The sequence below is a fragment of the Schistocerca piceifrons genome, chromosome 4 (assembly GCF_021461385.2).
Source record: "Schistocerca piceifrons isolate TAMUIC-IGC-003096 chromosome 4, iqSchPice1.1, whole genome shotgun sequence".
NCBI classification, from domain to species: Eukaryota; Metazoa; Arthropoda; class Insecta; order Orthoptera; family Acrididae; genus Schistocerca; species Schistocerca piceifrons.
The window spans coordinates 49,287,006-49,309,052 of NC_060141.1; the positions used below are offsets into that span (position 1 = coordinate 49,287,006).

Below are 22,047 nucleotides of genomic sequence, written 5' to 3' on the forward strand. Positions count from 1 at the left end.
CTTAGCTCCTTCCTTATCCGAATCCGAGAAATACATTTCAGTTCTGGAACTGCCATCTGCTACCTTGATACAGAGTCGATCAACAACAGAAACCACGAAGCCATCCAGGCACCGCATTTTCTCCTTTTATGCCGTTCTAAATACCGCCAGCGTTCGGCAGTTACATGTGAAAAAGCCGCGTGCGTTAGTTCCAGTTCGTCTAGTCTTGTTATTTCTCAAGACAGATTCCTTAACTTAGCTGCAGATTAGTTCTGTTGGGTTCCTTTTGTAATGGTATATTGCCAAATCTAAAAAGGCAGCGTTTGTATGGTGTGGTCGATTCGGTGAAAATGACTGTTTTTTTTATGTTTCTACGACTTTTATTACTCTGGTTTGTGTGAGAGTACAGCTGTGGTACAAAACAATGGACATAGTCCAAATGAATAACATTTGGTTTATCATTTTTGTCCTAAAAATTAAATTGTTGTGTTTTCTTAATTTAAGCAACCTTTGTTAACATAAGTTCATAAAATATCGATAATTAAGAATTCATATTTGAAATGAAAACAGGAATTTCACGTGCAGTATGCAATAAGAAAAATGAAGGCCAGAATTATTCATAAAAAATGATGATAAATTTTATAATTACGAGACGTAGGTATTTCAAATTGAACGAAAAAAAGGATGACCAAGGCGAGACTTTAAACAGCGACGCACGAATTGCACCAAATTATCAATCTACTACACTACCGAGTCCGCTATACAATCAGTGTGTATTTGTAACTCAACTTTATCAAATATAAAAATGGTTCAAATGGCTCTGACCACTATGGGACTTAACATCTGAGGTCATCAGTCCCCTAGACCTTAGAACTACTTAAACCTAACTAACCTAAGGACATCACACACATCCATGCCCGAGGCAGGATTCGAACCTGCGACCGTAGCAGCCGCTCGGTTCCGGACTGAGCGCCTAGAACCGCTCGGCCACCTCGGCCGGCTATCAAATACAGCTCCTCGAAAAACTTCAAAGCCGGGTTTTTCTGTATATTTATGAAAAACATTAAGGAAAGCCTATTGCTCGGCAGCGTTCAACCGTCTTCCATACGCATGTTTCACTACGGAGCAGGAGAGCGCGACAATCAGGGCACAACACTACAGGTCTGTGACTGTACACGATTTTCTGAATGGAAACTACGTAGCGAAAGAGTGATTAAAAAAACGTTGATGGGTGTTAATACATTACAATACCTTAAAATTTCATTTAACGTAACTTGCTAATAATATATCTAATACATAAGAATGACCTACTTTCAAGAGCGTAGCAACACCAGTGTACTCGTGCTACGGCTTCTGACCAATCATTGTTTACGTCAGGCTTATTCTTAAGATGAACAAAGTGTCGTATTACTTAGGTATTCTACTTCATGTCGGCCCATACGGAATGCTACAAGGTATTTTACGGTCGTCATTGTTTTCAGCTAGTTTTCGCCAGTTGCATAACCCAACACTAATGGGTGTCATCGGCTATTTACGCACAACACGCTACACTTACTTACCTTCAGTGTCAGCTGCCAGCCCGTGCACCAATGGTTTATCCTCCGAAGGTCTTATTGCGTTTTGCTACTGTCTGATGGCGTTACAACCTTTCTACAGACAAATTCAACGTTATTATAAATGACCTGAACTACTTTACAGATTTGATGTACTATATTATTTACATTATGTCACGGGGCTTTGCGCACACCTTGAAAAACTCAAAAAGGTCTTTTTTATTTATTAAAAGTGCCCCATGTCTGTTCCCATACTGATTCTGCAAATATCAAGACGGTAATCAAGTTCTTTCCACGTTCGGTGCAGCATGTCCGTATCAATCTGTTCAAAAGCACTGCTCATGTGAGCTCGCAGTTTTGGTAGAGAAGCCGGAAACACTGAATCTTTCGTGAATAACTCCACACAAAAGAAACTCGTGGGGTTAGGCAGGGAAGCGTGGAGGGCCTGACATGAATTATTGATCGTCAACCCCACTACGACCCATTCATCGGTTTCTCAGTTTCTGCTTAAGAATTCTCGACATTCATAATGGAAGTGGGGTGGAGTACCAACCATCCTGTTGGTAGACGTTATTCTCTAGTTGTGACATAAGTATGTCCGGTTAAACATTTCTTTTCACAGAAAAAAGGGACCGTAAACCTTAAACCGTGAGACTACACAAAACACACTAGCCTATAATGACTCTCGAATGTGCTGCACGATGGTGTGAGGATTCTCTGTCCTCCAGATTCCCACGTTGTGCCTGTTAAGTGTGCCATTCAACAAAATAGTGATTCATCACGGAAGATGACTTTCTCACAAAACCCAGGACTTCCATAAGCTGTTGCAACTGTGTCGAAAATTCAAAGCGTCTGACTTCGTCATCGTGATTCAGGACTTGTAGTAAATACAAGCGCTAAGACTACAGTAGTCTGCTGAAGATCTTCCAAACGGTCGGTTGTGGTATGTCCGACTCTCTGCTTGCTCTCTTCGTTGATTTCTATGGTTTACCTTCGAAAGTCACCTGAACACTTCTTGTACACAGCGAAATCCCTGCACCGCAGAAGTAAAACATGGCGGTAGAGGTGGAACGTTTCGTGAACAACCAAACTGGAGACTTCTACAGTACTGCACTGCAGGCCGACCAGTCGATTTCCCCTTGCCGAGGCATCCCGAAGCTCTAATCGATGCATAGCATCGCCGAATGGAGTTTGCTGTTGGTGGATCTTTACGTTGAACTTGGTTTTCTAAAGTGTCATTGCATTGTTACGGCAGAGTAATGTGGATGCATTTCAAGCACAACATATGCTTTCTCGGCGCCTGTCGCCATCTTGCCTAACTGCTCAGTTCTGCGCTCTCGTGGCATGAACCTGAAGTACGGCTGCAACAGTACAAAACTTCCCGAGTTTTCTATGTTTGTGTTGAGTTTTGTGACAGTGTGTGAGATAATATATCTGCTAGAGTGACGTCACTGCTTCGTGCCGTATCATCTGGTGCCCACTTCCCAGTTGCCCAAATTCCTGAAACGGGCAACGGATTTCCGCTGAAGTATTTCCCTCGCCTAGACGCGCTCAGCGGATTCTTCTGTTAAATTAAGCAACGTACACAGTCGTGTCCGATACTGTTGTGTATTCTGTGGCCGAAGAAGACTTCACGCCTTGTCCACTAAGGATACTGGCGTGGAATGCCCGTCACCCCGACTCCGTTGTGAAAGCAAATAACAATCTCCGCTTTAATGTACCTAACCGACATCGATGCTGCCTCTAACGAAAAGTAGTAATATCAGCTTTGGTGCGGACCTTTTTGGTGGAACGTATGTCTAATTCCACGCTATATTTAAGCCTGTGATTTCTAAAAATACCGTACTGACTAGAAATTACTGACTACTGGCTTTTAGCCCTACAGCCATTAACCCTCAAAGCCACAATTCCGTTGCCGCTTGTACTCATCTTGTTGCGACGGATTTTTTATATCACCATTTGATAAATCATATGTAGGAGACGCACATTATTCCACGTTTAAAAACTACGGCTATGCCCAAAGCGGACTTTCAACCCGCAATCTCAGCTCTGCTAGACTACGGCGCGGTTCCGACAACTTACGACAGCGTTAATTAAGTAACTTGAATTGTTTTTGCGTCCTACGTACATAAATTATAAGAAAAGCGTTTGTCTGGTGTTTTACACATAAATTCTTCTTCAGTAAGTTAAACGACTGTGTTTAATATGGTCCTTGTTTCCACCTCTAGCGAAGATTGCGCCAATAAACATTCTAAAATGAAGCATGATTGTAAATTTCATTCTGAGTGAATTGTTTAGCAGCAGTGTTTACTTACATGAGTGTCGTGCGGAGAAAAAGGGTTGTTTGACTCTGCCTTCTTGCTGCTTCATCTCCCGTTCACTTTGGAAATTTATTAAGATTCATATTTCATATTTTAAGTGACCTACAGTTCTGTGTGCGTTCCGCCAAATTTCACAAAAAAATCTACAACAAAAGATTATACCTTGACGCAGTATTCCTAATTTTCAAACCTATATCAGTGTTGGATCTCTAGTTAAGAGCTTCAGCACTCAGGGGTTGCACTAGAATACCATTTGTAAACTGACAGTTTTATTGTACGTCTGTAAACTTGTGCAGTGGAATGACATTCACCACATTACTTGCGTAAAAAGTCACATTGCTTATCAAAAGGTGCTACCCGCTGTCAGTTTCTATTTCGTTATGTTATACAGCCTTGTCCTGGCAAGGAGGCTCACATTTTTGCGAAGATTATCAGGAAAGGGAAGTTAAGAAACGCAGAAAAATATGTAAGGTGCATGTTTAGCATATTTTCAGTTGCTATTTCACGCCGTCATTCTCGACGAAACTCATTCATTTTGTGAGTCTGGATAAGTTTTTCCCCATGTATTCTCAATCTAAAACGCCATTGTGGAGTTCTGCCACTGGAGAAAAGATCTCTGTTAACAGATATTTCACTCGTAACGTTTCGGCGTGATGTAAGGTTTTAATGCGAAGGATGCAGATCACTAGTTCACTGCTCTGTCTTGTTTCTTTACTCAAATGACAGTCTTACTTCCGCACCTCACGCTGACGACTGGCAGAAACTCTCGGTGGCTAACCGTGGAATTTTGAGTTTTCCAGCTGACACTCATTGCCCACAAGGCACGTGGCCGGTGAGTCACCTGCGCAGTCGTGGCTGTTGGGGGGGGGGGGGGGGGATGGTGGGGGAAAGCAGGAAGTAAATGTTGGTCGCTAGCGTGTCAGCGGGAGCGGACGTTCACTGCTGGGCGTTGATGTACGCAAACCGCTTGTATAGGAAACACATTTGGTGGCTGCACCACCGAAACGTGATTCAGTGTAAAGGCACATGACGATGAAGAAGGCACACTCTTGAAACCCTCGGTCCAATTAACGCTAAAGAGAGAAGTAAAGGACGACCCAGCCACTTAGGAAGGACCCTAGGATCTCTAAAACGCGGTAGGGAAGATGAAAACTGGAGAAAGTTGGGTGAGATGACGAAGAGGCTACAATGGTGAATTTCAAAAGTCACGTTATTTTTGCCGCTAATGGGAGCTCCTGTACCTAAAGCATCAGGGACTTCTGCGGCTAGTTACATGTGTAAAACCCAAACGTTCCATCTTGGAATCCGTATAATTATCAGCAAAGCATAGCGTTTGTGGCGTAAATGTCTGTACTTTTATCGCTGATATTAGAGCAGTAATCCTCAAAATCGCCGACTGATAGATAATTCTTGTTTCCCAATAAGGTAATTTCCTGGAATATTGCTTGAATTAAAAATGTCAATATTTGTTTTGTAAATAACACCGCCTATTCTTGCTACAACTGTGATTTATATTTTACAGACGCGTTTCGGCGTTTTTTACTCTAAGGCATCTCCAGTGAGATAGTTTGTTGGCATCTGCGTTTCCTCTCATTTGGTCCTGGGGGTCGCACTGCCACTCCATTTCCGAAACATAAGCACATTTTTATATTCCTAACCTTTTCCTTCACACTGTTCACCATCTTTATCCTTATTTTCGTGGTGCACTATTACTCTTTTGCCACTAGTTGTAGATATTTGATCGTGCTTTTGAAGACGTAAATATTGTGAGGTTATTATCTTAAAAAAAGGCGAAACGCGTCTCGGAGAAATAAATTACAGTTGCAGTAAGAAAAGGCGGTTTTATTTACAAAACAAATATTTGTTTGCTTGCTGTAAAAAATGGTCATGCAGACAAGCTTGTCAAAAATGACTGTCTCTCCAAGATGACAAATTGGACTGAGTGTAACAGCACAATCATAGACTTATCCTTCAAATTTTTCTCATTTTTGTAATCTTTTCTGTATATTAAACAGACTCATCCTTAATGAAGAAAAAGCAGGAAGATGGAAAAGAAAGGAAATGCAGGCAGCCACAGTTGGAAGAACCTCCGCCCCCCCCCCCCCCTCTCCTTTTCCCCAATTGATTCCTACCGAAAAGAAGCAGTCATAAAAGCGTTAGCTTAATTTTGACTCGTTACATCTAGTCATCTATACCTTCTACATCCTTTCTCCGCGAGCTACCCTAGGTGTGTGACGGAGGGTACTTTATGTACCTCTGTCACTTATCCCCCCCACCTTCCCCCCTTTTTCCTGTTCATCGCGTGTGGTTTGTGGGAAGAATGACTGCTGGGTAAGCCTCTGCGTTGACTCTAAGCTATCTAATATAAGAATGAAATTTTATCGACAAACCGTACATCGGTACGGCTAAGGATCATGATCCGAAAAACCATAACGATGGAGAAAATTGTATTACTTGTAGTGAACATGTGAAAGTCAAATTACAGAGTTCCATTCTACACAGTGTTACTTGTAAATGTTACATGCCTTTACAAATTTCTGTAGTTTCCAAAGTTTTACATGCTGAAATATGATTGGTGCATGATGCCCAGCAGTGGCTTGGCAAAATGTCTACAAAGCAAGGACAGTTTTTGTATCTTGAAATATGTGGCATTTTTTCTGTTATAACAGTGCAATGAGCATTCAGGAGGAGTTTGTGGAAACAAACCGTCACGTAATAGAGCATTGTGCGTTGGTTTTCACAATTTAGGGACACAAGTTCTGTCTCTAAACAGAAAAGTCCTGGTCGACCAAGTGTACCACATGCAGCCGCGGAGACGCTGACGGGAAAGATTCGTATGTAGTCCAAAAAAATCAACAGTTTGCGCAAGCCACGTACAGACTAGTTATAATTAAACTTTCGCTAACTGAGAAGGCTTCCATGAAAAACGAATGATCCTGGACAACGAAACTTTGTGGAAACATTAATAAGGACGTGCGGAAGGGGAATAACGAATAAACCATTGGAAGAGACACGTTATGATTTCCACATGAGAAGGTAACATTTCTTAATTGGTTACCATGTTTACGCACCAGGTTAGAAAAGGTGTTCGGGTAGCATTTCACAGTAATTCGCAGGACTTTCCGAACGGAAGATCATGGAATGTTCAGCAGTCTTGGCACAGTTCGTGCACTGCTTGAAGACTGCGCATTGCATCCACCATTCTCAAGCATGGTAACAATTTCTGTCGCAGTTGGCCGCTGCCAGGAGCGATTCCCAAATCGCCAGTTAATTCTAACTTCCGAATCATGTTCTCCAACCTCGGAGAGGAAGGAGGGTCTCTCCGTATTAAAAAAATGGTTCAAATGGCTCTGAGCACTATGGGACTTAACTTCTAAGGTCATCAGTCCCCTAGAACTTAGAACTACTTAAACCTGACTAACCTAAGGACATCTCACACATCCATGCCCGAGGCAGGATTCGAACCTGCGACCGTAGGGGTCGCGCGATTCCAGACTGTAGCGCCTAGAACCTCTCAGCCACCTCGGCCGGCCTCTCCGTATTCCTTTTAATACGTCGGTACTCACGAAGAGTTTTAATAAAACGGCTTTAAGATTAAAGCCCTGTTCACCTTATCCAGACACATGGCCACTGTCTGTAAATTAAATGCACACTGACGCTAGTGTTTCAAGCCTACATTGCATGTCACGACACTCACACTGCTAACAGCGCAAGTCCTACAGTGGCACGATCGGAAGAGAGTGGAGTGTACCCATACGGTAAACAGTTTTCCATCTACACTGGTTCAAGTAGCGAATGTTTAATTATATCCACCCTTTACTTGGAATACCACCGGGAACCGTGTGGAAGGCCTTGCGACGGTTGTTACATTTCAAACCATAACGCCCGCAGCTCGTGCAACAGTTAAAAACCTGAAGACTGTGGCCGGCGCATCAGAGTACACGAAAGAAGCACGTGACGGTGAACATTTCGCCTGAAAGCTGATATTCAGCGACGAAGCAACCTTCCATTTGTCTGGAAAGATTAATAACCACAATGCGAAAGCGTGGGGCACGTTCTCCTCGTGACGTTGCGTGGCATGAACGAGATTCGCCGGTTTTCTCTGCTATGTCACAGACGAAGCTATATGCGCCGTGTTTCTTGTGTGGAATAACATTAACCGTAACCTCTTAGGCAGGTATTACACTATCACATTTCTTTGACAAAGAAATATGATCAACTATTCGTCAAATTTCTTTGACAAAGATCTTTGACGTGGCTCTTAAAAGGGGAATTGCACTGTCGTCATACTTTTCATAAAATTTCAAGATGGTGGACAACGACTTGTTATTATGCACTGTACCTATAACTATTTGAGCTTCAGTGCTTTCTATTAGGGCTTGGAGCTCAGCTACGACAATTTACAACCGATCGTTTCTACAACTACTTTACCGTGTTTTACCTGCCCACTTCTAGACGGACGCCCTTTCTGTGGTTTCCTGAGACACTATAACCTAAAAAAAACCGCCCAGTCCCTTCCACACACCCCCACTACCCTTGTTGCCGCTTCCTGTGCGCAATGGGCTCCTGACCTATTAAGCGGAATCCGGAAACTCACCACCCGATATCGCTAAGTCAAGGAATCTGCAGCCTACACGGTCACAGGACCGCCTGAGCGTGTGATTCAGACCCTCCTCTCGGTTCTACACCAATGGACCACAGTCGATTCTATCGATGATGCTGCAGATGGTGAGCTCCGCCTTAATCTCGCAATCAAGACTGGCAGTTTTTACCATTTACGCTAGCCGGTAAATAATTCCAGAAACGTCTGATGCGATTTATGAAGCACTAAAGGGGAAATATGTGAACGTAAATGAATTTACATCTACATCTACATCCATACTCCGCAAGCCACCTGACAATGTGTGGCGGAGGGTACTTTGACTACCTCGATGGGTTCTCCCTTCTACTCCAGTCTCGTATTGTTCGTGTAAAGAAAGATTGTCGGTATGCCTCTGTGTGGGCTGAATCTTCCCGATTTTATCCTCATGGTCTCTTCGCGAGATATACGTAAGAGGGAGCAATATACTGCTTGACTCCTCGGTGAATGTATGTTCACGAAACTTCAACAAAAGTCCGTACCGACCTACTGAGCGTCTCTCTTGCAGAGTCTTCCACTGGAGTTTATCTACCATCTCCGTAACGCTTTCACGATTACTATATCACCCTGTAACGAAGCGCTCTGCTCTCCGTTGGATCTTCTCTATCTCTTCTATCAACCCTATCGAGTATGGATCCCACACTGGTGAGCAATATTCAAGCAGTGGGCGAACAAGTGTACTGTAACCTGCTTCCTTTGTTTTCGGATTGCATTTCCTTAGGATTCTTCCAGTGAATCTCAGTCTGGCATCTGCTTTACCGATGACCAACTTTATATGATCATTCCATTTTAAATCACTCCTAATGCCTACTCCCAGATAATTTATGCAATTAACTGCTTCCAGTTGCTGACCTGTTATATTCTAGCTAAATGATAAAGGACTTCCTTTCTATGTATTCGCAGCACATTACACTTGTCTACATTGAGATTCAATTGCCATTCCCTGCACCATGCGTTAATTCGCTGCAGATCTAGATGTTTAGTATACTGTATGGGAATAAGAAATATTTTTATTTTTGAATAATTTAATTAATGGCATCAGTGTTCTAACGACTACAAAATTAATAGAGAGATGAAGTGCTTTTTAAATTGTGACATCCAGAGTCGAAAAGTAGACAAAGTAGAATAGAAAGCAAAGAAATAATTTTCATTTTAGAGTGTGACCACGTCCTCAATTCCGGCTTTCTGAAAAGCTGCCTCAATGCTTCCATATGTAGAGATGGATGTCTGTAGCTGTGATTGTGGACATAAAGTCGCCTGCAGCATATTCCATCTTCCCATCAACACACAATTAATAGCATGCACTGTGCCCCTTGCTCAACGTCCACTATAGTCGAACCAAATATAAAACTCTGAAGCCATATTTACAAACACGCTACAGAGAATTCAAGTAGATGTAGCGACGCCAGCTCTCCAAGCGGTTACATTTCATATTGCAGTGAACAGAAAACGAACCACTTTTAAGATCAAATGTACGGCGAGGCCCTACATTTGATCATATTTATTTGATGACAGGCGAGATTTGACAAAGTAGCCTTTTACACCATCAAATTTCTTTGACATAAATACTTGACATATCAACTTTGACAAAGAAATATGATAGTGAAATACCGGCCTTACGTTAATACTGTGTAATGCAGTTGAGGTTGTTACCACTACAGACTGCTGATTCGAAGAATTTTTTCAACAAGACAGCGCACACCATCATTGAAGCATCGATGTTCGTCGTTCGTAAACCTCCGTGTTTACGTACATCCATTGCCAAGAACACTGGAACAGTTCAGAGAAAGCGTCAATGCTGCTGCGATGGGCACTGACAGGATGTAGCTACGTATGGTATTGAACGAACTAGACTTCCGTTTGCCGGCCGGGGTGGCCGTGCGGTTCTAGGCGCTACAGTCTGGAACCGCGTGACTGCTACGGTCGCAGGTTCGAATTCTGCCTCGGGCATGGATGTGTGTGATGTCCTTAGGTTAGCTAGGTTTAAGTAGTTATAAGTTCTAGGGGACTGATGACCACAGCAGTTAAGTCCCATAGTGCTCAGAGCCATTTGAACCAGACTTCCGTTTGGACGTGTGTCGCTATGACACGAGGAACAGTCATGAACGTGCGAAGAGTGCAAAAGTTGTGAGTTTACGCTTCTAATCATGCATCAGTTATGTTTGTGCATGCAATTACTTGGTTAAATATAGAGCTTTGAAAGCGAATGAATCATTTGTAGTAGCTCTGTGTTTAAACAATGGGTGCATAACATGTGTACAAGAAAAGTAAGAAATTTAAGCTGAACACCATCCAAGGAAATATTATTGCGACTGAGTTTGCGATTGAATTTCAGCTGAAGTTTCAGTTGTTGGTATTTTATAACAGGAGAGTTTAAGTAAGGAACCTGCTCCTAGTGAGGCAGTAATGTTAGTACGATACCAAATATTGACTCGTAAGTAACACTATTTATTGTGTTTAGTTTTCTAACTCCCCGTGATTTCTTGCAAACTATTCCCAGCCACGCTTTGCTGTGACCCAGTTTGGCTAAATGGACAAGGAAGAAAAGAGAAAGCACACGTTTCTAATGACTTACTCCACCTCTGCCCCCCCCCCCTCCCCCCGGCCTTGTCTCTGCCCATACCTCGTCCATCTGTTTTTGTCCATCTCCTCTTCATTCTCTTCCCCTCCCCCCCCCCCTTCACCCTCACCCTCTCTGTCCATCTGCTGCTGCCCGCTTTCCCTGTCCACCTTCTCCTCCACTCTTTCCAATCGTCTTGCCTCCTCTCTCTGTCCGTCTCGTCTTCTCCGCTTTTCTATCTCCATTTTCTTCCACACCTCTGTCCATCTCCTTTTCCCTTCTCAGTCTGACCTTGAGCCCTGTTTATTGTTACTGCATATTCAAATTCTGCAATTGTGTTCTAATCATAACCTATAAACCAAGAATACAACTTTCCTATTTTCTATATTTTCTAACAAGGTTTCACTGTAGCCTATGCTCGTCCGAATGTTCATGCGAGTATTGCGTAAAAATTTAAAGTAAACTTGTCAAGAATTTTTCGAAATTTTTGGAAATGATGTTCCCCATATATAATTCTTTATTTATATAGATTTTCGTTTTCTAACTCGCTAAAACTTAGCGTAGCTGAAAATGAATATAATTCTTTGCTGTAAATAATTGTCGTCGTACCCTTATCCGCCATCTTCTCTGCTCCTGTGTGTTATCTTCCTCACAGGGTTGTAACAGTATGTCAACAGCCTAGACCACAGCACAAATTCGGACCTCAGAAAGCAAACACTCTAAGTTTTCGAAAATTTGGCTCCCAGAAGTACCGTCCGCTGCACGCCGTTAGATGGCTTGCGGAGTATTGTGTAGATGTAGGAACTGATTTTTTTAAAAATATTACTCTAAACTAGACAGTTGTAACAGTATGTCAGCAGCCTAGACCGCAGCACAAATACTGAGCTCAGAAAGCAAATACTCAAAGTTTTTTCCATCTTACCCTGGTTTCACCTGTTGGCATTGTACACAGTGTACTGCGCGTAACCTGTACGTTTTGAAAAGGACACCAAATGTAGCAAAAATGAGATACGCTTGTGCAGTTGTGTATTTGTCGTTTTGAGGCAAACCGTCGGAATACCTATCAGATCCCGCCGTGGTCCAGGTAGTTCGTAGGGGAAAGCGGGGACTGAAGCGATCGGATACGAAACTGGAGAGCGGGAGGGATTTGTGGGCGCTGCTATTGATCGGCGCACCCTCCACGGACAGCCCCTTACATCCACCAAGCCGAGACTGCGATATCGCCCAGCCCGTGCGGGCTCCGCTACTGCGCGAACTCACGTGTTAGTTGCCGCGGGCTTGTGCAGCGCTTTTCAAGGTTAGCAAGGGGAATACCGGAGCTGAGCTGTCAGTCACTCCCATCTGGTTGCCAGTTGCCTAAGAAGAGCGAAGTGCTTCCAACAACATCATAACGTACAAGGCATAAGACACGTAAAAAAGTAAATAAAGACCCGAACGCTATCATCTGTTCGTCAGATCGTTTTCCTTTTACTTCTCGCGTGTTTTTATCCTCTGCCAAGCAGTTTTGTTGAAAGTTCTAACAAGGGAACCTCCCCATCGCACCCCCCTCAGATTTAGTTATAAGTTGCCACAGTGCACAGACCTTGAAAAACTGAACACAGATCAATCGAGAAAACAGGAAGAAGTTGTCTGGAACTATGAAAAAATATGCAAAATATACAAACTGAGTAGTCCATGTGTAAGATAGGCAACATAAATGATCAACAGAACACAGGAGCGCCGTGGTCCAGTGGTTAGCGTGAGCAGCTGCGGAACTAGATGTCCTTGGTTCAAGTATTCCTTCGAGCAAAAAGATTAATTTTTTATTTTCAGACAATTACGAAAGTTCAGGCACTCACACATAATCAAATTCGCTCTCCAAAATTCCAGGACATGTTCAGATTTGCTTGGACATATCCAGAATTTGACGGTCTACACACGGAAAAATTTGAAAACGTAAAAAACATATGTTTTGACAGAGCACAGGGAAAAGTGTGCGAGTGTGAGACTTTTGGATTCATTTGTTGCAGTTTATGTGACAAACTCTTATGTTTTCATCACTTTTTTGGGAGTAATTATCACATCCACAAGAAAACCTAAATCGAGCAACGAAGAAGAATCTTTTTACCCATTCGCCAAGTGTGCAAGTTAGGTGGGTCGCCAACATATTCCTGTCATATGACGCACATGCCGTCACCAGTGTCGTATAGAATATATCAGACGTGTTTTCCTGTGGAGGATTCGGTTGACCTATGACCTTGCGATCAAAAGTTTTCGGTTCCCATTGGAGAGGCATGTCGTTTCGTCTACTAATCGCACGGTTTTGCGGTGCAGCCGCAAAACACAGACACTAAACTTATTACAGTGAACAGAGACGTCAATGAACGAATGGATAGATCATAACTTTGCTAAAATAAAGAAAATTTTTTCGCTTGACGTGAGACTTGAACCAAGGACCTCTCGTTCCTGTCGGAAGTGACGGAAACTTGATGCGCTCTCTCAGGAGACCTCAAATAATACATACGTAACGTTTCGCATTCGTAGCATTGTTTGCGGCTGAGGAAAAAAAATGCGTTCCTTTACTTTCTGGGCAACCCTAGTACATGCTTACGCAAGTTAGGATTTCATCCCGCCCCCTATTCCCAATGACGCTTCCACAACCATAAAAAAAAGACGATCGCACCTCGCTACGTCAAAACGAAGTACACGAGGTGTGAGTGGGTGCGTGTTTTGTCCTAGTGCCAGAGACCTTCACGAGGCGCTAGCACGCTACTGGTGCGTGTGTTGTCAGTGAACAGCTGACACTCGTGAAGGCCAGTGTTATCACAGACGTGTCGCAGTCACAGGCCCTGACTGCAGGACACGCAACGCTGAGGCCGGCCGTTGCGGACCGCCGAGAGACATCCGCTGGGACCAGAGGCGTACGCCTGGCCACAGGATGTCCGCCTGCCGCTGTTATAACGCGGTCTCCCAAAACTATGCTGGTCTGCCGGCAACCACCATCGACCGTCTGCCGCAGAAACGCTACGCTGCGTGCACGTGAATAGAGGGCGGCGACGGGCTGACAAGCGCTGGTTATTCTGAGTTCAAACCTCATCGCGGCTACGCCATTATCGTTGCTCATTAACAGCAGGGTCGTAGCATTGCTCACTGTCGAACTGTGATGACCTGTTCGCCTCCGTTTGCCACAGCACTAGAGCAGCTCAGGCACCACTGCGTCGTTCAAAGTCCGAAATTGCTTCGCATCTCGCTGGCCTACAATTAACTGTCGACAAATTGCAGATGAAATTTCTCACTCACGAAATACGGCGGTCTACACTGCTAGAGTATGCATGTCTCCTTTAACAGTTTTCATTGTGCATGTGTGAAAGTTCTACAGTGTGTAGATACATCCTTCCTGCTTGTTTTCAAACTTAGTTCAACCTGTTCCCGTGAGTGGCGCCGTCACAGCATGTATTCAACATGGTTGCTACACTTGACGTTCGTCAGAAGCAACGTGCTGTCCTAGAATTCGTGTGCTGTGAAAACGAGACTGTGGGAAACATCCACAAGAGGTTAAAAAATGTGTATGGAGATGCTGCTGTCGATCGCAGTACAGTTAGTCGGTGGGCAAGCAGGTTACGTGATGAAAGCGGGCACGGCAGTATTGAGGATTGTCCTCGCAGCGGCAGGCCTCGTACTGCACACACTCCGGACAATGTGCAGAGAGTTAACGAATTGGTGACTGCTGACAGACGCATCACAGTGAACGAGTTGTCACGCTACGTTTGGATAGGGGAAGGAAACGTTTGCAGAATACTGAAAGTGTTGGCGATAAGAAAGGTTTGTGCCAGGTGGGTTCCCAGGATGTTGACAGTGGCTCACAAAGAAACAAGAAAAACGGTATGCAGCGAACTTTTGGAACAGTACGAGAATGGTGGAGATAAATTTCTTAGAAGAATTGTGACAGGTGATGAAACATGGCTCCATCATTTTTCACCAGAGACAAAGAGGCAATCAATGGAGTGGCATCACGCAAATTCACCTAAGGAAAAAAAAAAAAAAAATTCATAACCACACCTACTGCTGGAAAAGTTATGGCTACGGCATTTTTCGATTCCGAAGGACTCTTGCTTGTGATCATGCCAAGTGGCACCACCACAAATTCTGATGCATATGTGACGACACTGCAGAAACTTCAAGCTCGACTCAGTCGTGTTCGAATACATCGGCAAAAGCAGGATGTTTTGCTGTTGCACGACAATGCACGGCCACATGTCAGTCAAAAAAACATGGAAGCGATCATAAAACTCGGATGGACAACACTGAAACACCCATCTTACAGTCCTGACCTGGCTCCATGTGACTATCATCTCTTTGGGAAACTGAAAGACTCTCTTCGTGGAACAAGGTTTGAAGATGATGACTCCCTTGTGCACGCTGCAAAACAGTGGCTCCAACAGGTTGGTCCAGAATGTTACCGTGTGTGTGTACAGGCGCTGGTTCCAAGATGGCGTAAGGCAGTTTAGAGGGATGGAAATCATGTGGAGAAATGAAAATATTGTTCCTAAAGGATGTATCTACACATTGTAAAACTTCCAAACATGTAGAATAAAAGATGGATTTAAAAAACAAATAGTGTGCATTTGTTTTGGAGTGACCCTCGTAGAATGGCTCTGCACCCTGAGGTAGACAAATCATAGCTGCTCCAGAGTAGTGAATAGCGAGTTCGTTTAAAACGGAATCGCAGTTAATTCAGTTTATTACTTTAAAGTAAAATGACAAACACTGACAGTATCAACCAATTACTATGACACATCTGGATAAACGTCCAGGGTCTCATTCTAATAACTGTGTCTCAGTATAAAACGGTGATACTTGCAAAGTGGTACCTGGATTGATGAAATGCTAACGTAGCAGTGTCAACGCATTTTCCATCAGGTGCACCAAGGCGGAGGGGAGGAGATGGTTTTCTTTTTTTTTCCATCTCCAAAAAACCTAAACGAACAAATTTCTTTAAATCTGTTGAACATTCATTCGCCAGACATACGATCTGTACACGAATAAGAACAGCGTTATTTCAATATACACCGGAAAACATTCGCGTAGTAATCTTCTACAAACATAATTGGAATGAGTATATAAATGAAAACATAATAATGATAACCGAATTTCGAACAAAGGGTGCAAAAGTGTGAAACTGCGACGCTAGCCACTGTCACCGCTTTAGGTGGGCTGTTTACTCTGCTAAAAGGCACATACATTACCTCGAAAACTTTGACCGTCACCTTCTCAGAAACGCTCGAATACCTAAGCATAAGCGGAGAAACGTGTTCGCATATTGTGACTGATCTTCCACTGAGCGAAGTTTCTGGGAAATCTGGTTATATCACTTGCCTTGTTCTCCTCATGAGTGCACTCCGATATAGTTCTCCCACAAATGGAAAATCCGTGGTAGTACCAGGGTCGAACCCGGGTCCTCCATATGGCACTCAGCCACACTGAGCACTCAGCTACGGACGCAGACAGCGATATGCAAAAAAGGGGCGGAAAACGGCCGTGGTATCATGGAAGAAACCATTCAAACATTCGCTTGAGAGATTTCGAACAAATGTCAGAAAACGTGGATTCGACAAGAGCTCAGCTCCTGTAGCTCCGGAGAGAAAATGATGGTACTGTAAATACGATTGCTGTCGAAATATCGAACTGGTTTTCCTTTAGGGTGTGCCAACGGCCTTGCCGCAGTGGTAACACTGGTTCCCGTCAGATCACCGAAGTTCAGCGCTGTCGGGCTGGGCTAGCATTTGGATGGGTGACCATCAGGTCTGCCGAGCGCTGTTGGCAAGCAGGGTGCACTCAGCCCTTGTGAGGCAAACTGAGAAGCTACTTGATTGAGAAGCAGCGGCTCCGGCCTCGGTAACTGACATACGGCCGGGAGAGCGGTGTGCTGACCACATGCCCCTCCATATCCGCATCCAGTGACGCCTATGGGCTGAGGATGACACGGCGGCCGGTCGGTAACCGCTGGGCCTTCATGGCCTGTTCGGGAGGTGTCTTTTCTTTAGTTTTTCTTTTAGGGTGCAGTTTTAAACCGCCAACGAACAACAAACCTTTATCTGTCGTACAATTTTGATAGGTGTACGTAGTCTTCAAAATGGCGTCTGTAACGGAGGTGTGTTCCAAGTAGAGAGCTGTCATTGACTTTATTTTGGCGGGAAACCAGGGTATCGCAAATATTCGTAGGCACTTTCAAAATGTGTACAGAGACATGGCAGTGAACAAAACCACGGTGAGTCGTTGGGCGACGCGTCTGCCATCATCGCAACAAAGTCACGTAAAATGTTCGATATCCCGGGTGACGGCCGGCCTCACGCAGCTGTGGTTCAAAAATTCTTCAAATGGCTCAAAGCACTGTGGGACTTAGCATCTGAGGTCATCAGTCCCGTAGACTTGGAACTACTTAAACCTAACTAACCTAAGGACATGACATACATCCATGCCCGAGGCAGGATTCGAGCCTGCGATGTAGCAAGAGCTCGGTCCCGGACTGAAGCGCCTAGAACCGCTTGGTCACAGCGGCCGTCCACACAGCTGTGACCCATGTAATCTCGGAACGTGCGGATACTCTCATTCGAGGTGATCGGTGGATAACAAGCAAACACCTCGTTGCACAACTGGTGTCTTTGTTGGTAGTGATGACACACTTGTCCACCAGTTGGGGTACTCGAAGGGTTCCTAGCAGTTAACAGAAGACCAAACACCTGTGTGGAGTTACTTGCGCGTTACGAGGCGGCTTAGTATGGCGAACATCGTCACAGGCGATGAAACGTTCATCGCTTCGAACTGGAAACAAAACAGCAATCCATGTAGTGGCGCCGTACTGCCCTCTTCGGAAAAAAAATTCAAAGCCGCATTCTCAGCTGGTAAGGTCATAGCGACGGTGTTCTGCGACTCTGAAGGAGTTATTTTTTTGTATGTCCTCCCTCATGGTGCGACGATTAGCTAGGAAGTGTACTGTGCTACCTTCAGGAAACTGAAGAAACGACTTCAGCGTATTTGTCGCCACAACAGTGGAAACGAACATCCTTCTCCATGACAACGCAAGACCTCAACCAAGTCTGCGCACCCGAGAGGAGTTCACAAAACTACACTGGACTGGTCCTCCTCATCCACCCTAGAACCCGCTTCCCGCACCATGCGACTTCCATCTGTTTGGCACAATAAGGGATGGACGCTGCGGGAAATCAGTCGTGGGTGATGGTGAGGGTACTGGTGCTGCAAGACGTTGGTTCCGACGGCTACCAGTAGAGTGGTCCCGTGCGGGCACACAGGCCACCCCAGCAAGGTGGCGTAAGGGCGTCGCCCTGAACGGAGATTGAGTTGAAAAATACAGATTAACAGCCAAAAGAGTGAGGTATAATATGGTGTATTGGAATCCAGAATAGAACCAAGCCGCGCGGGATTAGCCGAGCGGTCTAAAGGCGCTGCAGTCATGGACTGTGCGGCTGGTCCCGGCGTAGGTTCGACTCCTCCCTCGGGCATGGGTGTGTGTGTTTGTCCTTAGGATAATTTAGGTTAAGTAGTGCGTAAGCTTAGGGACTGATGACCTTAGCAGTTAAGTCCCATAAGATGGGTGTGTGTGTTTGTCCTTAGGATAATTTAGGTTAAGTAGTGTGTAAGCTTAGGGACTGATGACCTTAGCAGTTAAGTCCCATAAGATGGGTGTGTGTGTTTGTCCTTAGGATAATTTAGGTTAAGTAGTGTGTAAGCTTAGGGACTGATGACCTTAGCAGTTAAGTCCCATAAGATGGGTGTGTGTGTTTGTCCTTAGGATAATTTAGGTTAAGTAGTGTGTAAGCTTAGGGACTGATGACCTTAGCAGTTAAGTCCCATAAGATTTCACACACATTTGAACATTTGAATAAAACCAACTTGGTTTCAGAAAAACAAATGTGCTACATTGCTTATTGAACGTCTCTCGCACACGGTGCTAACTCCTATGTGTTCCGTTCCTAACGACACGTGTAAATTAACGATGCGAGGTGACGGCAGCGGTCAGCACGCTGGACTCGTATTTGGGAGGACGACGGTTCAAATCCCCATCCGGCCATTCAGATTTAGGTTTTCCGTGATTTTCCTAAATCGCCAAAGGCAAATGCCGGGATGGTGACTTTGTAATCTACACGGTCGATTTCCTTCCCAATCCATGCTAATCCGAGCTTCTCCTCCGCCTCTAATGACCTAGCTGTCGACTCGACCTTGAACACAAGGATTAGATGTTAATGTTAACCTTATTTCTTGCCTTCCTTCCATTCTTCCTTGTACATCTACGTCCGTACTCCGCAAGCCACCTGACGGTGTGTGGCGGAGGGTACTTTCAGTACCTCTATCGGTTCGCCCTTCTATTCCAGTCTCTTATTGTTCGTGGAAAGAAAGATTGTCGGTCTGCCTCTGTGTGGGCTCTAATCTCTCTGATTTAATCCTCATGATCTCTTCGCGAGATACATGTAGCAGGGACCAATATACTGCTTACTCCTCGGTGGAGGTATGTTCTCGAAACTTCAACAAAAGCCCGTACCGAGCTACTGAGCGTCTCTCCTGTAGGGTCTTCCACAGGAGTTTATCTGTCATCTCCGTAACACTTTCGCGATCACTAAATGATCCTGTAACGAAGCGCACTGCTCTCCGTTGGATCTTCTCTCTCTCTTCTATCAACACTATCTGGCACGGATCCCACACTAGTGAGCAGTATTCAAGCAGTGGACGAACAAGTGTACTGTAACCTACTTCCTTTGTTTTCGGACTGCATTTCCTTAGGATTCTTCCAATGAATCTCAGTCTGGCATCTGCTTTACCGACGATCAACTTTATATGATCATTCCATTTTAAGTCACTCCTAATGCCTGTTCCCAGATAATTTATGGAATTAACTGCTTCCAGTTGCTGATCTGCTATATTTTAGCTAAATGATAAAGGATCTTTCTTTCTATGTACTCGCAGCACATTACACTCGACTACATTCAGATTCAATTGCCATTCCCTGCACCATGCGTCACTTCGCTGCAGATCCTCGTGCATTTCAGTACAATTTTCCGTTGTTACAATCTCTCGTTCTGCTACAGCATCATCCGCAAAAAGGCTCAGTGAACTTCCGATGTTATCCACAAGGTCATTTATATATATTGTGAATAGCAACGGTCCTACGACACGCCCCTGCGGCACACCTGAAATCACTCTTACTTCGGAAGACTTCTCTCCATTGAGAATGACATGCTCCGTTCTGTTATCTAGGAACTCTTCAATCCAATCACATAATTGGTCTGGTAGTCCATATACTCTTACTTTGTTCATTAAACGACTGTGGGGAACTGTATCGAACGCCTTGCGGAAGTCAAGAAACACGGCATCTACCTGTGAACCCGTGTCTATGGCCCTCTGAGTCTAGTGGACGAAAAGCGCGAGCTGGGTTTCACACGATCGTCTTTTTCAAAACCCACGGTGGTTCCTACAGAGTAGATTTCTAGTAGTAAAGGAGACCACTTATAAAACACTGATACGACCTATTGTTGAGTACTGCTCGAGCCTTTGGGATCCCTATCAGGTCGGATTGAGGGAGGACATAGAAGCAATTCAGAGGTGGGCTGCTAAATTTGTTACTGGTAGGTTTGATCATCACGCGAGTGTTACGTAAATGCTTCAGGAACTCGGGTGGGAGTCTCTGGAGGAAAGGAGGCGTTCTTTTCGTGAATCGCTACTGAGGAAATGTGGAGAACCAGCATTTGCGGCTGACTGCAGTACAGTTTTACTGCCGCCAACTTATATTTCGCAAGAAATGGAATAAAAGTTTACCGAATAACTCGCTACAGTCGCGTTTAATGCTCACGATGGCAACCACTTTCACAGCAGAGATCTGAGAACAGTACTGAACGCAAATTGGTTGTCGGAGAATGCGTGACGTAGATGCGCAGAACTGGCTTGACCCCAACTATAGTGAAAAAATCTTGCAAGGAAAGGTTCCCTTCCTAGTTCCGCCACACAGTTGCGACCTAAATTCTGTAGAACTGGTCTGGAATCTTGGAAAGAATAAGATCTGTAGTTGTAATGCATAGAGCATCTCGCTCACTAACACGAAAAAACAAAGGCTGATGCTTCTGCTGTTAACAAATGTGTCACCTATTCTGAAGCAAGCATTTCGACGTAAACCGTTACGTTAGCGATTTGCGCGTCGGCTTTGCTCCTTTTATATTCAAGTAGTTTTTCTGTTGGTTTCCCAAGGCAGAAGGAACCTCCTTCCAGATCTTTCCACCAGATAAAAAACTTCAATGACTACTAACTGGGTACTGAACGCAGGACCTTTACATTACTAGCCAAAAAGTGTACTTTTTTTTTTTTTTTGCAAATCTCATCTTGTTCGCCTTTCTTCGTTGCATCTGCTCGGGACGGACGTCGTAAGACATCCGTTTTAGTTCGTTGTTGATCGATTAACTCAGTTTTTTTTATTACAGAGGGCAGCTGACCCTCTGACCGAACACGCTTTTTTATTTATTTTTTAATCTCATTTTGTTCTATATTGTTCGTTGTATTTGTTCGTGGCGGACGTCAGATGACACCCATGCAGGTTGTTCGTTGATCTGTTCACTCAGTTTCTTTTATTACAGAAGGTAGCTAAACCCTTCCTTTTTCGCCGGCACGGTAGCTCAGCGTGCCCTCTGTAATAAAAAAAAACTGAGTTAATCGATCAACAACGAACATAAACGGATGTCTTACGACGTCCGCCCCGAGCAGATGCAACGAACGAAAGCGAACAAAATGAGATTAAAAAAAAAAAAACAAAAAAAACCCTCTGACCGAACATGCTGAGCTACCGTGCCGAAATTTTTTTTTGCTCTACCAACTTTTTTTTTTTATTTTTTTTTATCTTTTTTTTTTTCTGGACCTCTTCCACTTCAGGCGTTGGCCCCTATCATCCATATCACCCCCAAACTCCTATCTAACCTAAAAAAAAAAAAAAAAAAAAAAAAAAGAAATTCTGTTGCC

At 44.2% G+C, this 22,047-nt stretch overlaps 1 protein-coding gene and 1 pseudogene across 1 annotated transcript in view; both read left to right on the plus strand.

Annotated features, from left to right (window-relative positions):
- The window catches only part of LOC124795584, a 571,616-nt gene that overhangs the window by 233,486 nt on the left and 316,083 nt on the right, over positions 1 to 22,047 (plus strand). The gene's annotated exons all lie outside the window — the stretch shown is intronic.
- Positions 16,737 to 16,854, plus strand: LOC124796777 (annotated as a pseudogene).